Here is a 17,053-nt window from a genome sequence, read left to right as displayed (position 1 = left end):
GTTGCCTTCACAGTCTACTTCTAATCTGTGCATCCTGTCCTCAAATAATTTATAATCGACCTAAGGAGAAAAGCTATTCCCATAAAAATAATGAGATCTGAACATAAGAATAAGTTGTGTTACAAGACTTCACAGGAGGGGCCAGGCGCGGTGGCTCACACCTGTAATTCCAACACTTTGGGAGGCTGAGGCAGGTGGATCACCTGAGGTCACAGCAGCCTGGCCAACATGGTGAAACCCCATCTCTACTAAAAATATAAAAATTAGCCAGGCATGGTGGCGGGCACCTGTAATCCCAGCTACTCGGAAGGCTGAGACAGGAGAATCGCTTGAACCCGGGAGGTGGAGGTTGCAATAAGCCAAGATCGTGCCACTGCATTCTAGCCTGAGCAACAAAGCAAGACTCTGTCTCAAAAAAAAAAAAAAAAAAAAAGACTTCATAGGAGGGAAAGATGAACATGTACTGAGGAAGTTGAAAGTAGATGGAGCCTTGAAAGCATATGTTGACCACAGCACCCTCCCCACCACCGTGTCCCCATAATCTAACATCTTGCACTGGCCAGCATTAAAGGACACATCAAAGATGTCAGGAACACAGGAACACAATGAGGCCATCATTCTGGAGGAACAAAGGCATCAACACACTCTTTCTCTTGTGCTGAGTCATCTTCCCTCTCATAAAGTTCCCTGCAGAGCTTTAAGAGGGTTTGTTTTTTCTTTGGACTGTGACTTTACTCTCTAAGCCCCAAGCTTATGAGAAAAGATGCCCTGACTTTGCTCTGAGCCTAAAGGGAAGACATACTTGTGGTTTCTACCTTGTCTAGCCCAGCTCACAGAGTAGATGAATATCTGGCAGAAACTTTGGTCCTAGGAATAATAAATGTGCCTTTCCCTGGAAAGGGCTCTGCGTCATATCTCTCTAGAGACTTTTATGCTATGCCAAGACAGTATAGCAATGGTAAATGACTAAGGGCTTGGGGTTTGAAGTCAACAGACCTGTTACATGTCTCCGAGATGGTTGCAGTCAGTATAGCCGTGAGAGTTGAGAGAACCCCAGAGGCCTTCAACAGAGCTAATAGCAGAATTTGGAAAAATACCAGATTATTGTTCTACTGCCCTAGAATAAGTTAGCAGACCTTGGTGCTCAGGATACCTGGGATCTGAGACTTTCTGTGTTGCTACGTGGTTCACACATGTTCATGTGAACAATCACCTGGTGAGGTAGTAACTTTATTTTTACAAACTAGATGAGTTAATTTGCCCACATTTATGAAACTATTACGTGACTGATTGATTAAATACTTTTGGGGAAGTGAATGTAAGTTCATGGTTGTACTAGTTTTTAATTAATGCAATTAAAGAATTAGCAACCTGAAAGTCAAATGAATAGTTCGTTTGCTCCACTGTTCTAATTTACTAATCCAAGTAAACTTTAAAGTGTATGGGGATGTTGCTGAATAAATGTGTTGCCCCTCCCAAGTCATATATTTGCATTTATAACTGGCAGTAGGATGTATCTTAATCCAGTTATTAATTTTTAAAAGAAAATCAGTATAAACTTGCTGCAGTGAAATCTTACTCCAAAGTCCCTTAAATATAACTGCATGATGGCTCTATGAGGTCTTTTTTCCTTCCATATCTGTGGGGTTTTTTTTCCCCTGAGTTAGCCCCTGGGTGACCCCACCCTATGCCCTAAATTATGCAATTCTACGTGTGATGACCAACTACTAACTTAATCCCAGGGGCATGAGAACTTTGATCTGGCAGGTGTACAGAGGCCTTAAAATACCCACAGATGGATATTGGGCCCTTTCATGGCAGGTAAACCCTGCCTGTAGTTCAAAAGTCTCTTCTATTTTGAGGAAATCAGTTGAATAAAGATAGTAGTAACTTTTCTGTAGTTTATAATACCATTAAGTAATTTTAATTACAAAAATTAGAAATAATCTAGAACTGTCTCCAAAATGTACGTTGTAAATTCAGGAGGAAAGGGGTGGGGCAGGGAGTGGTAGAGCTTGGAAAATCCCCATATTTGGTTCTAAGAGATGCACATATTTATTTACTTCATCTACCGCACCCCCAGTGTGAAAAACATTGTGTAATTGTAGGGCCAAGCACGGTGGCTCACGCCTGTAATCCAGCACTTTGGGAGGCTGAGGCGGGTGGATAACTTGAGGTTAGGAGTTCAAGACCAACCTGGCCAACATGGTGAAACCCCATCTCTACAAAAAATACAAATATTAGCTGGGCATGGTGGTGCACACCAGTAATCCCAGCTACTCGGGAGGCTGAGGCAGGAGAATCACTTGAACCCTGGTCGCAGAGGTTGCAGTGAGCCAAGATCGTGTTATTGCACTCCAGCCTGGGCAACAGAGTCAAACTGTCTCAAAAAAAAAAAACAAACAAAAAGAAAAACATTATGTAATTGTTATGCTGTGATATTTCAACTTAGTAGTGAAGAATGTTTTTTACCTTCTTTAGGAAAAGAAAACTGAAAAGATATTATGTATCCACATTACAATTTCATTGATATTCTCTTAAAATTATATACATCAGCCTTCTGTATTCATGAGTTCTACACCCGTGGATTCAATCAACTGCAGATAAAAAAACTTTTAAAATTACCTCTGTACTGAACATATAACAGACTTTTTTCCTTGTCATTATTCCCTAAACAGTTCAGTATAATGACTATTTACATAGAATTTCCATTGTATTAGGTATTATAAGTTATGGTATTATAAGATGATTTAAAGTACATGGGGAGGATGTGTGTAGGTTATTTGCAGATAATACTATGCCATTTTATATTAGGGTCTTGAGCATCCCTGAATTTAGATATCAGTGGGGGGGTCCTAGGACAAATCTTCCACAGGTACTGAAGGATGACTGTATTCATTCTACATGTCAATAAAAAATTTCCAAACTGTTAGCTTTGTTTTTTCAGGAGAGTTGATTTTGGTAATAAGTACAGGAAAGAAAAATTCACATTTCACACCATGTAAATCAAGTTTCTCAGGCATTCCTAGTGCAATCTGATGAAAACATCTTTCTTTAAGGTGCTTTATAGTCTCTGGAAAAATAAATTGCTACTTTTTTTAGTGACAGGTTATTGCTCTGTCACCCAGGCTGGGAGTGCAGTGGTGCAATCATAGCTTACTGCAGTCTTGACTTCCTGGGCTCAAGTGATCCCACTGCCTCAGCCTCCTGAGTAGCTAGGCTCATGCCACCACACCGACTAATTTTTTTTTTTTAGAGACAAGTTGCCATTATGTTGCCCAGGCTTAGTCTCCTGTCTTCAAGTGATCCTCCAACCTCGGCCTTCCAAAGCTCTGGGATTTGCAGGTATGAGCCACTGTGCCCAGCCTACTTTTATCAGTTATAAATGTGTTTGCCTGCAAGCAACTGAAGACCCAAGAAAGGTAGGTTTATTTATTTTTATTTTATTTTATTTTATTTTCTGAGATGGAGTCTTGCTCTTGTCACCCAGGCTGGAGTGCAATGGTGCAATCTTGGCTCACTGCAACCTCGGCTCACTGCAACCTCCGCCTCCCAGGTTCAAGTGATTCTCCTGCCTCAGCCTCCCGAGTAGCTGGGATTATGGGTGCCTGCCACCACGCCCAGCTAATTTTTGTATTTTTAGTAGAGATGGGGTTTCATCATGTTGGCCAGGCTGGTCTCAAACTCCTGACCTCAGGTGATCCACCCACCTCGGCCTCCCAAAGTGCTGGAATTACAGGCTTGAGCTACTGCGCCTGGCCAGAAAGGTAGGTTTAAATAAGTAAGGAGTTTATTTGCCTCAAGTGACAAAGATATCTAGAGACAAGTTTCCAGGCCTGAGATGGTGGCTCAACCATGTCTTCATGTGGCTCTCATTTGTGTGAAAAATAGTTTCACTTCAGGCATCTTGTCAGTGTCCCAAGTGGGAAGAAAGAGGAAGAAGCAGGTGCAAAGTGTGGTAGAAGTTGCCAGCCCAACCTTTATTTGATGTTTTGTTTTGTTTTGTTTTGTTTTGTTTTGTTTTGAAGACAGGGTCTTGTTCTGTCACTCAGGCTGGAGTGCAGTGGTGCTGTCATGGCTCACTGCAGCCTTGACCTCCCAGGCTCTCACAATCCTCTCACCTCAGCCTTTCAAGTAGCTGGGACCATAGGCTTGCACCAGCATGCCCGGCTAACTTTTAAATGTTTTTGTAGAGATGGGTTCTCCCTATGTTGCCTAGGCTGGTCTTAAACTCCTGTGTTCATGTGATCCTCCTGCCTCGGCCTCTCAAAGTGCTGAGATTACACGTGTGAGCCACGGGGCCCAGCCTGCCCAGCCTTTAAAATAGCATTGCTAAGAAGCCTCAAGCAGAGACTTCTGTTTATACTTCATTGGGCAGAACTGGGCCATATGGCTATTCTACCTCCATCACATGGAGTGTAGGAAAGCAAGTGTCTCACTTTGCAACCTGCATATGTGTAGAGGAGGCTGGTTGAAAGGCAGTGAAGTGGGTGGTCAGAAAGCCAGCTCTTAATATGCCATCACTAATGTGGGATTCTTCTCTTACTGATTTCTTGTCATGTGGAATTACTTTAAACAAACAAAAAGTTTTCAGTTCAGAAGTTCTAGTTTAGGAATGCAATGTCCTCACCACTTATTTCCTCTTTTAAATGATAGATTTGGGCTGTCTTGTCTTGAAATAGCTACTTATTGTAGCTTGTGTTTTGAGAGCAGCCTATCTAAGATCAAATGACAAAATGAAGGGAAACATCTTGTGACCTTTTTGGTTTTAGTCATTTGGGATCTATTTCTTGCCAGGACAGACAGTTCAGTATTTTGAAATATTCTGGTGTTTATTTGTTCAAGACCAAGACAGAACCATCATGAATAATGAATATACAAAAAAAGAACCACAGCATGAAATATACATTTTTGAAACTCACTTGGATCTGTTGAACTAAGTCAGTTCCAATTAAAGAACTCTATTATCTTTTTCTTTGGAAGCAAAAATTGTATTAACTTAAAAGGGTAAAATTTCCTTAGTTGTAGTTCTTAAACTCTACTAAAGACATCTGAACATTGTTGACTGATCATAAAAATGTCTAATTTGAGTAGCAGATCGTACTGTAATTCTAGTCATCAGATTATTGCAACTCAGACCTTTAAAAATATTTCTCTTTACAATTAGAATAAAATGCTCTTATTAGAGAATCTTATTGTAAATGATGAGAGACTATCCTTTTATACATGCTCTATTATGAATACTTAACATTTTGATGTATTTTTGTTTATGAAAAGAAAATAATCAGAGTTATTATTAATTGAATATATATTCTATGCCAATAATTTAACATTTAACTTAATCCTCTCAAAAAGTCTAGGAGCTAGGTATGGTTTTGTCCCCATATTTACAGATGAAGATAGTTACAATTAAGTAATTTGTTCAAAGTCACATGGCAAGTAGCACAGCTGGATGTGAACTTAGAAAGTCTTCAAAACTTCAACATTTTGAGGACCTGCCAGTTTCAAGAATCTAGGAAGCTGAAGTAGACAGATACAAGGGTTTACCAATATTTTTCTTATATCACTTGATTGAAGATTCTGATTTTCAGAAAAGACTGATAACCCATCTGTCCATTAGCAGCCTATATCTGAGAGTTACGTTGGTCCTTGTTCTTCCTAAGGGCTGAAATTTCGTGTATCCCTAGATTCTGTGAGCTCCTCTGTAGCATTCAACAAATTTTTGCCTTAATTTCTGGAGTGTTTCTGATGTGTCCTATTACAGAATACTGATACAACAGATTTTGTGACTTGGAAACCTAAACATCCTTTCTGTGGGAAAATGCATTGAGTTTCCAACAAGGAACCTATAGATGAGCTTCTGAAAAACCATTCGTTAGTCAGATATTCTATTCATAAATATAAAACATTGTCTGTTCCTTATATCCTATCCTAATTGACCTTCTAAAAAAAGTCTCTTTTTTTAGTACACTTGATCACTTTATTATTGGAAGTTATGAGCATAAGTCCCTAATATATTGACTCTAAAACTGTGTACATGTAGCCATTTCCATTCGGCAGAGACCTTATCTATTTTACATAATAGCTAGTACACCATTTGCACTCAGTAAAATTATTAATACTCTTTCATTTGTTTTAGTTAAACAAGTTCTAGTGAATTTATTTATGTGCAAACAATTCAAACAAAACAGATGTAGTGAAGGGCTCCTTTTAACTGCTTCCAATCCCCATCCCCGCAGAGGTAAACCCAATTAACAGTTGGAGGTGGAAACTTCCAGTTCTTTTGTATACATTTACCTACATGTGCATGTTCCCATATAGAAATATAGAGGGGTTTTGGTGTATTTTATTTTAAACACTAAATATGCTAATGATTTGATTTGCTTTGCTTATTTTACATAGCAATGTCTTGTAGTTCTTTCCATGTCAGTGCAAACAGATCCATCTCATTCTTTTTAACTATTGCCAGGCATTGCATGATATGAATCTTTATGTATGTATGTATGTATTTATGAGACAGAGTCCTGCTCTGTCATCCAGGCTGGAGTGCAAGTGGCACAATCATGGCTCACTGCAGCCTCGAACTCCTGCGCTCAAGCTCCACCTCAGCCTCTTGAGTAGCTGGGACTACTGGTGTGTGTAGTTTTTTTTTTTTTTTTTTTGTAGAGATAGGGGTATTATGTTGTCCAGGCTGGTCTTGAACTCCTGGCCTCAAGCAATCCTCCTGCATTGGCCTCCGGAAGTGCTGGGATTACAGGCATGAGCCACCTAGCCCAGCTACGATGTGAATCTACAATGGATTGCATAACTGGTCTTTTTTTGATGGACAACTCAGTTGTTTGTAATTGTGTTATTATTACAATGAAGCTGTAGCAAATATCTTTACACATTTCTCTTGGTGCACAGGTTTATCTAGGGTAAATATCCAGCAGTTAATTTTTTTTGGATTGAAATATGTGTGCTTTAAAAATTTTAGGGAGGAGGAAGGGAGGGGGCTGAGGGCTGAGGGACTGCCTGTTGGGTGTTGTGCTCACTGCCTGGGTAATGGGATCATCCATACCCCAAACCTTAGCGTCATACAGCGTTTCCATGTGGCAGACCTGCACATGTACCCCCAAATCTAAAATAAAAGTTGAAATTATTTTTTAAAAATATAATACATACTCAGTAAAAAAATGAACCTGGCCGGGCACAGTGGCTCATGCCTGTAATCCCAGCACTCTGGGAGGCCGAGGCGGGTGGATCACTTGAGGTCAGGAGTTTGAGACCAGCCTGGTCAACATGGCGAAACCCCGTCTCTACTGAAAAAACAAAAGTTAGCCGGGTGTGGGTGACACATGCCTGTAATCCAAGCTACTCAGGAGACTGAGGCAGGAGAATCACTTGAACCTGGGAGGTGGAGGTTACAGTGAGCTAAGATCATGCCACTGCACTCCAGCCTGGGTGATAGAGACTCTGTCTCAAAAACAAACAAGCAAGCAAACAAACAAACAAAACAAACTAAACTCATAGCCAAGTGTATGATCAAGTTAGCCACCAGTTCCTTGTGATCACACTAAATCTTTTGTTTCTCAACAGTTACTCTTATAGAAAAATCATTTTTATGTTCCATCTTTTGGATCCTCTCTCTCATACTTCCATTCCTCTAAATGAGGATGTATTTTTGGTGACAAGTAATAGAAACCTTACGTGAACCAGACAGAAAGGGTAATTCATGGGCTCATGTAATCAAACTGTGGGAAAGCCCCAGTCTAGCTACATCTAGCCCCAGTCTAGCAACATTTAGGCAATGCTGCCAGGACTCATTTTGCTTCTCAATTTCACTCTTTTACTGCAGGGCAACTTCTTTATTTTAAGAGTTCTTTGTATTCTAATACAAGTCCTTTATTAGATATGTGCTTTGCAAGTATTTTCTCCCAATCTATGGTCTGTCTTCTATTTCTCTTAACAGTATCCATCAAAGAGCATTTTAAAATTTTGATTAAGTCCAATATATTAGTTTTTAAAAAATGGATCATCATTTTGGTGTTGTATCTAAGAAATTATTGCCTAACCCATGGCCACAAAGATTTTCTCCTATGTTAGCATCTAGAAGATTTTTAGCTTTAGGTTTTACATTTAGGTCAATGATCAATTTGGGGCTAATTTTTGTATATGGTGCATGACATGGATAAAAGGTTATTATTATTGCATATGGATGTTTTATTATTCCAGCACCATTTTTTGAAAAGATGATCCCTTCTCCACTGAATTGCCTTTGCACCTTTGTTGAAAATCAGTTTTCCATTTATGTGTGGGCATGTTTCTCCACTCTCTTTTCTGTTTCACTGATTTATTTGTCTACCTTTACTTCTATCTCACACTGTCTTGAACACTATATCTTTATAGGAAGCATTGAAATCAGGTAGAGTTAGCTCTCCAACTTTGTTTTGCTTTTTCAAAGTTGTTTTGGCCATTCAGGTCTTGATATGGTTTGGGTCTGTGTCCCCGCCTAAATCTCATATTGAGTTGTAATCCCTAGTGTTGGAGGAGGGGCCTGGTGGGAGGTAATTGGATCATGGGGGTGGACTTCCTCCTTGCTGTTCTCATGATAGTGAGTTCTCACGAGATCTGCTTGTTTAAAAGTATGTAGCATTTCCCCCTTCCCTCTTTCTTCACAAGCTCTGTCATGTGAAGATGTGCCTGCTTCCCCTTCACCTTCCACCATGATTGTAAGTTTCCTGAGGCCTCCCCAGCCATGCTTCCTGTACAGCCTGCAGAATTGTGAGTCAATTAAACCTCTTTTCTTCATAAATTATCCAGTCTCAGGTAGTTCCTTATAGCAATAAGAGAATGAACTGATACAGAAAATTGGTACCGGGAAGTGGGGCATTGCTGTAAAGATACCTGAAAATGTGGAAGCATCATTGGAACTGGGTAATGGGCAGAGGTTGGAACAATTTGGAGAGCTCAGAAGAAGACAGGAAGATGAGGGGAAGTTTGGAACTTCCTAGAGACTTGTTAAATTGTTGTGAACAAATGCTGATAGTAATATAAACAGTGAAGTCCAGGCTGAGGTGGTCTCAGACAGAGATGTAGAACTTATTGGGATCTGAAGTAAAGGTTGCTCTTGCTATGCTTTAGCAAAGAGACTGGCAGCTCTAGGGATCTTTGGAACTTTGAACTTGAGAGAGATGACTTAGAGTATCTGGCAGAAGAAATTTCTAAGTAGCAAAGCATTCAAGATGTGGCCTGGTTGCTTCTAACAGTATATACTCATACGCATGAGCAAAGAGATGACCTGAAATGGAAACTTAGATTTAAAAGAAAAATTGAAAGAACTTCAAAGAAAATAACTTTCTCAAAATTTAATGAAGCATCTGTGCACCAAATAAAATCCTGTCACAGACTGCCAGAGATTCTGTTTCAAACTTTGGGAAACATTGGCATGATGTTTCCCAGCTCTTGAGTCCAAGTTCTTGAGGCCAGCAGGCTAAGTTTAAATCCAGGGTCTTTCCCTCAGGTACTAGCCGTTTGCTGCTATGCTTCCCCTCTGAATCTGTTTCCTTACCTGCAAAATAACAGGACTAATAAAATCGCCTGTTTGTAGATATAAAATGAGATGAGGCATAAAAAGCCCTTGGCATAATCCCCAGTAAATGGTAGGTGCCTTGAAAATGTCAGTCATTTTTAAGGCAGGAAATCAGTGTCGTAACTCAAAAATATGGGCCCTTTCTGTTATGGTCAGCTTTCTACTCTCCATTCTTACCCTCAAGTTTGAGACACTTGGCCTTGACTTAATCTCTTCACTCTCAAAGTGTAAAAGCACTTCACCAAACCTTTTATTTCAATAATAGAATCAGGACCATGACTCATGTATAAGTGACTGTGCAAGTTGATCTGGGTGGGATTGTGAGCCAGATCATCCAGAGTCAGTCTTGGCTTGCCATAATTGTCGTGGTATCATTACCAACAGATATTTAGGGGTGAGCACCCATTATGGGTAAAACTCCATGACAGCTTCTGGGAGCACTATTCTAGATGGTCATAGTGAGCTTTTGGCTGGATGTCTGCCACACACTCTAAGAGGCCAACTGGAAGCTGTGGACCAGGCAGACTAGAGCCACTTTGCAGTGGAGAGGCACAAACTACAAGGAATAAAATTATAGGTTGCTAGAATTGTAGTCTACATTTCCCTTTGGCTGCCTGTTTGTTTCTCGATATAATTTGAGGTGTTGACTATAGACCACAAAAACCTAGGTGGTTTTGGGTACCAAGCTGTCTTATGAATTACCTTTCTCTCTTTCTAACTTCCCGGTAGCTAAGATTAGCAAGCATGGTTGGGATTATAATTGCTGCATTTAAACTACAGAAAGAATGTTCTTTGATGAAAGATTCTCATATTTCATAAATGTTCTAGTTTGATAAAACTTTAATGTCCTTACCAACAGGTCATAATGGACATGTAACTTTTTATGTTCTTACTACATTGGTTATTTTTAAAGTATACTTTGTTCTGAAAGTATACTTGTTCTCAAATCTTTAGAGGCACAAATTTTTACAAGTCCAATCATATCTATTACCAGATCAGTTGTATATTTGAATTATAGCCAAGTTCCCCTAGTTTACAAGGCAATGTGAATTATGGATAAATTATTAATACCAGTTAAAAGATAATTATTGAAATTACAATGGGGCTTATTTGAATATTTAAAAATCGTGGCTGGGGCATGGTGGCTCATGCCTGTAATCTCAGCACTTTGGGAAGTCGAGGCGGGCAGATCACCTGAGGTCAGGAGTTCGAGACCAGCCTGACCAACACAGCGAAACACTGTCTCTACTAAAAATACAAAAATTAGCTGGGCATGGTGGCAGGTACCTGTAGTCATCGCTACTCAGGATGCTGAGACAGGAGAATTGCTTGAACCTGGGAGGTGGAGGTTGCAGTGAGCTGAGATTGCGCCACTGCATTCCAGCCTGGGCAACAGAGTGAGACTCCATCTCAAAAAAATAAAAATAAAAAATAAAAATCCTGGCTGGGCATAGTGGCTCACACCTATAATCCCAGCACTGTGGGAGGCTGAGGCAGGCAGATCCTTTGAGCTCAAGAGTTTTAGACCAGCCTGGGCAACATGGCAAAACCCTGTCTCTATTTAAAAATACAAAAAATTAGCCAGACATGGTGGTGCGCACCTGTAGTCCCAGCTACTTGGGAGGCTGAAGTAGGAGAATTGCTTGATGAACCAAATAGATGCATATTTTTCTTCAGTTGTAAGCAATTAAAATGGTATTTTATAGATGAGAGCTGGCTTGCTGTAGTTACAATCTTACTTTGGACAAAATACACTGCTGAATTGCTTTTCATTGAGATGAGGCATAAATCTAGGTTTTAGGTATCCTGAAACATATGCAATTTTGGAGTCCCTCTTCAAGTAAAAAGAATACCAGGCTAAGTGTAGTGGCTCACGCTTGTAATCCCAGCACTTTGAGAGGCTGAGGCAGGCAGATCACTTGAGCTCAGGAGTTGGAGACCAGCCTAGGCAACATGGCAAAACTCCATCTCTACAAAAAACACAAAAATTAGCCAGATGTGGTGGCACATGCCTGTAGTCCCAGCTACTTGATAGGCTGATGTGAGAGGATTGCTTGAGCCCAGGAAGTGGAGGCTGCAGTGAGCTGTGTTTGAGCCACTGCACTCCAGCCTGAGTGACATGGCAAGACCTTGTCACACATGCCAAAAAAAAAAACACCAAAAAAACAAACAAAAAGAAAAGAAAAAAGTCAGGCATGGTGGTTCACGCCTGTAATCCTAGCACACTGAGGTGGGAGAATTGCTTGAGGCCAAGAGTTCAAGACCCACCTGGCCAAAATAGTGAGACTCCGTCTCTAAAAAAAACAGAGAAAAGTAGGGGAAATTTTGAAGATGGCCGAATAGGACCAGCTCTGGTCTGCAGTTCCCAGCATGATTGATGCAGAAGACGGGTGATTTCTACATTTCCAACTGAGGTACCTGGTTCATCTCATTGGGACTGGTTGGACAGTGGGTGCAGCCCATGGAGGGCAAGTTCAAGCAGGGCAGGGCCTTGCCTCACCCGGGAAGCACAAAGGGTCAGGGGATTTCCCTTTCCTAGTCAAGGGAAGCCATGACAGACTACCTGGTAAAACGGGGCACTCACGCCCAAATACTGTGCTTTTCCCAAGGTCTTCGCAAATGGCAGACAAGGTGATTCTCTCCCGTGCCTGGCTTGGTGGGTCCCACACCCATGGAGCCTTGCTCACTGCTAGCGCAGCAGTCTGAGATCGATCTGCGAGGTAGCAGCCTGGCTGGGGGAGGGGTGTTGGCCATTGCTGAGGCTTGAGTAGGTAAACAAAGCAGCCAGGAAGCTTGAACTGGGTGCCCACTGCAGCTCAACAAGGCCTACTGCCTCTAGACTGCACCTCTGTGGGCAGGGCATAGCTAAACAAAAGGCAATAGACAACTTCTGCGACTTAAACGTCCCTGTCTGACAGCTCTGAAGAGAACAGTGGTTCTCTTTGCATGGCGTTTGAGCTCTGAGAATGGACAGACTGCCTCCTCAAGTGGGTCCCCAACCCCTGTGTAGCCTAACTGGGAGACACCTCCCAGTAGGGGCCGACAGACACCTCATATAAGTGGCTGCCCCTCTGGGACGAAGCTTCCAGAGGAAGGATCAGGCAGCAATATTTGCTGTTCTGTAATATTTGCTATTCTGCAGACTCCACTGGTGATACTCAGGCAAACAGGGTCTGGAGTGGAACTCCAGCAAACTCCAACAGACCTGCAGCTGAGGGACATGACTGTTAGAAGGAAAACTAACAAACAGAAAGGAATAGCATCAACATCAACAAAAAGCTCAGCTACACCAAAATCCCATCTGTAGGTCACCAACATCAAAGACCAAAGGTAGATAAAATCACAAAGATGGGGAGAAACCGGAGCAGAAGAGCTGAAAATTCTAAAAATCGAGTGCCTCTTCTCCTCCAAAGGATCACAGCTCCTCACCAGCAAGGGAACAAAGCTGGACGGAGAATGACTTTGACGAGTTGACAGAAGTAGGCTTCAGAAGGTTGGTAATAACAAACTTCTACGAGCGAAAGGAGGATGTTCAAACCATCACAAGGAAGCTAAAAACCTTGAAAAAAGATTAGATGAATGGCTAACTAGAATAAAAAGTGTAGAGAAAACGTTAAATGACCTGATGGAGCTGAAAACCATGGCACAAGAAGTTTGTGATACCTGCACAAGCTTCAATAGCTGATTTGATCAAGTGGAAGAAAGAGTATCAGTGATTGAAGATCAATTGAATGAAATAAAGTGAGAAGACAAGGTTAGAGGAAAAAGAGTAAAAAGGAATGCACAAAGCCTCCAAGAAATATGGGACTATGTGAAAAGACCAAATCTACATTTGATTGGTGTACCTGAAAGTGATGGGGAGAATGGAACCAATTTGGAAAACACTCTTCAGGATATTATCCAGGAGAACTTCCCCAACCTAGCAAGGCAGGCCAACATTCAAATTCAGGAAATACAGAGAACACACAAAGATACTCCTCGAGAAGAGCAACCCCAAGACACATAATTGTCAGATTCACCAAGGTTGAAATGAAGGAAAAAGTTTAAGGGCAGCCAGAGAGAAAGGTCGAGTTACCCACAAAGGGAAGCCCATCAGACTAACAGCAGATCTCTTGGCAGAAACCCTACAAGCCAGAAGAGAGTGTGGGCCAATATTCAACAATCTTAAAGAAGAGAATTTTCAACCCAGCATTTCATATCCAGCCAAACTAAGCTGCATAAGTGAAGGAGAAATAAAATCCTTTACAGACAAGCAAATGCTGAGAGATTTTGTCACCACCAGGCTTGCCTTACAAGAGCTCCTGAAGGAAGCACTAACCATGGAACGAAAAAACCGGTACCAGCCACTGCAAAAACATGCCAAATTGTAAAAACCACTGATGCTATAAAGAAATCTATTAATGGGCAAAATAACCAGCTAACATCACAATGGCAGGATCAAATTCACACATAACAATATTAACCTTAAATGTAAATAGGCTAAATGCCCCAATTAAAAGACACAGACTGGCAAATTGGATAAAGAGTCAAGATCCATCAGTGTGCTGTATTCAGGAGACCCATCTCACGTGCAAAGACACACATAGGCTCAAAATAAATGGATGGAGGAAGATCTACTAAGCAAATGGAAAGCAAAAAAAAAGCAGGGGTTGCAATCCTAGTCTCTGATAAAACAGACTTTAAACCAACAAAGATCAAACGAGACAAAGAAAGCCATTACATAATGGTAAAGGGATCAATGCAACAAGAAGAGCTAACTATCCTAAAAATATATGCACCCAATACAGAAGCACCCAGATTCATAAAGCAAGTCCTTAGAGACCTACAAAGAGACTTAGACTTCCACACAAGAATAATGGGAGAATTTAACACCCCACTGTCAATATTAGACAGATCAACGAGACATAGGGTTAACAAGGATATCCAGGACCTGAACTCAGCTCTGCAGCAAGCAGACCTAATAGACATCTACAGAACTCTCCACCCCAAATCAACAGAATATACATTCTTCTCAGCACCACATCACACTTATTCTAAAATTGACCACATAAGTGGAAGTAAAGCACTCCTTAGCAAATGTAAAAGAACAGAAATCACAACAGACTGTCTCTCAGACCACAGTGCAATCAAATTAGAACTCAGGATTAAGAAACTCACTCAAAAACACACAACTACATGGAAACTGAACAACCTCCTCCTGAGACTACTGGGTAAATAACAAGATGAAGGCAGAAATAAAGATGTTCTTTGAAACCAATGAAAACAAAGACACAACGCACCAGAATCTCTGGAACACATTTAAAGCAGTGTGTAGAGGGAAATTAACAGCACTAAATGCCCACAAGAGAAAGCAGGAAAGATCTAAAATTGACACCTTAACATCACAATTAAAAGAACTAGAGAAGCAAGAGCAAACAAGTTCAAAAGCTAGCAGAAGGCAAGAAATAACTAAGATCAGAGCAGAACTGAAAGAGATAGAGACACAAAAAACCCTTCAAAAAAATCAGTGAATCCAGGAGCTGTTTTTTTGAAAAGATCAACAAAATTGATAGACCACTAGCAAGACTAATAAAGAAGAAAAGAGAGAATCAAATAGATGCAATAAGAAACAATAAACGGGATATCACCACCAATTCCACAGAAATACAAACTACCATCAGAGAATACTATAAACACCTCTATGCAAATAAACTAGAGAATCTAGAAGAAATGGATAAATTCCTGGACACATACACCCACCGAAGACTAAACCAGGAAGAAGTTGAATCCCTGACTAGACCAGTAACAGGCTCTGAAATTGAGGCAATAATTAATAGTCTACCAACCAAAAACGTCCAGGACCAGACGGATTCACAGCCGAATTCTAGCAGAGGTACAAAGAGGAGCTGGTACCATTCCTTCTGAAACTATTCCAATCAATAGAAAAAGAGGGAATCCTCCCTAACTCATTTTATGAGGCCAACATCATCGTGATACCAAAGACTGGCAGAGACACAACAAAAAAAGAGAATTTTAGAGCAATATCCCTGATGAACATTGATGCAAAAATCCTCAATAAAATACTGGCAAACCGAATCCAGCAGCACATCAAAAAGTTTATTCACCACGATCAAGTCGGCTTCATACCTGGGATGCAAGGCTGGTTCAACATATGCAAATCAGTACATGTAATCCATCACATAAACAGAACCAATGACAAAAACCACATGATTATCTCTATAGATGCAGAAAAGGCCTTCGACAAAATTCAACAGCCCTTCGTGGTAAAAACTCTCAATAAACTAGGTATTGATGGAACATATCTCAAAATAATAAGAGCTATTTATGACAAACCCACAGCCAGTATCATACTGAATGGGCAAAAACTGGAAGCATTCCTTTTGGAAACTGGCACAAGATGCCCTCTCTCACCACTTCTATTCAACATAGTGTTGGAAGTTCTGGCCAGGGCAATCAGGCAGGAGAAAGAAAGAAAGGGTATTCAGTTAGGAAAAGAGGAAGTCAAATTGTCCCTGTTTGCAGGTACATGATTGTATATTTAGAAAACCCCATCATCTCAGGCCAAAATCTTCTTAAGCTGATAAGCAACTTCAGCAAAGTCTCAGGATATAAAATCAATGTGCAAAAATCACAAGCAATCCTATACACCATTAACAGACAAACAGAGAGCCAAATCATGAGTGAACTCCCATTCGCAATTGCTACAAAGAGAATACAATACCTAGGAATCCAACTTACAAGGGATGTGAAGGAACTCTTCAAGGAGAACTACAAACCACTGCTCAACAAAATAAAAGAGGATGCAAACAAATGGAAGAATATTCCATGCTCATGGATAGGAAGAACCAATATCTTGAAAATGGCCATACTGCCCAAAGTAATTTATAGATTCAATGCCATCCCCATCAAGCTACCAATGACTTTCTTCACAGAATTGGAAAAAGCTACTTTAAAGTTCATATAGAACCAAAAAAGAGCCCGCATTGCCAAGACAATCCTAAGCAAAAAGAACAAAGCTGGAGGCATCATGCTACCTGACTTCAAACTATACTACAAGGCTACAGTTACCAAAACAGCATGGTACTGGTACCAAAACAGATATAGAGACAAATGGAACAGAACTGAGACCTCAGAAATAACACCACACATCTACAACCATCTGATCTTTGACAAACCTGACAAAAACAAGAAATGGGGAAATGATTCCCTATTTAATAAATGGTGCTGGGAAAACTGGCTAGCCATATGTAGAAAGCTGAAACTGGATCCCTTCCTTACACCTTATACAAAAATTAATTCAAGATGGATTAAAGACTGAAATGTTAGACCTAAAACCATAAAAACCCTAGAAGAAAACCTAGGCAATACCATTCAGGACATAGGCATGGGCAAGGACTTCATGACTAAAACACCAAAAGCAATGGCAACAAAAGCCAAAATTGACAAATGGGATCTAATTAAACTAAACAGCTTCCACGTGGC

The sequence above is a fragment of the Pan paniscus genome, chromosome 5, assembly GCF_029289425.2.
Source record: "Pan paniscus chromosome 5, NHGRI_mPanPan1-v2.0_pri, whole genome shotgun sequence".
NCBI classification, from domain to species: Eukaryota; Metazoa; Chordata; class Mammalia; order Primates; family Hominidae; genus Pan; species Pan paniscus.
Note: the sequence above shows the minus strand (reverse complement) of the source record.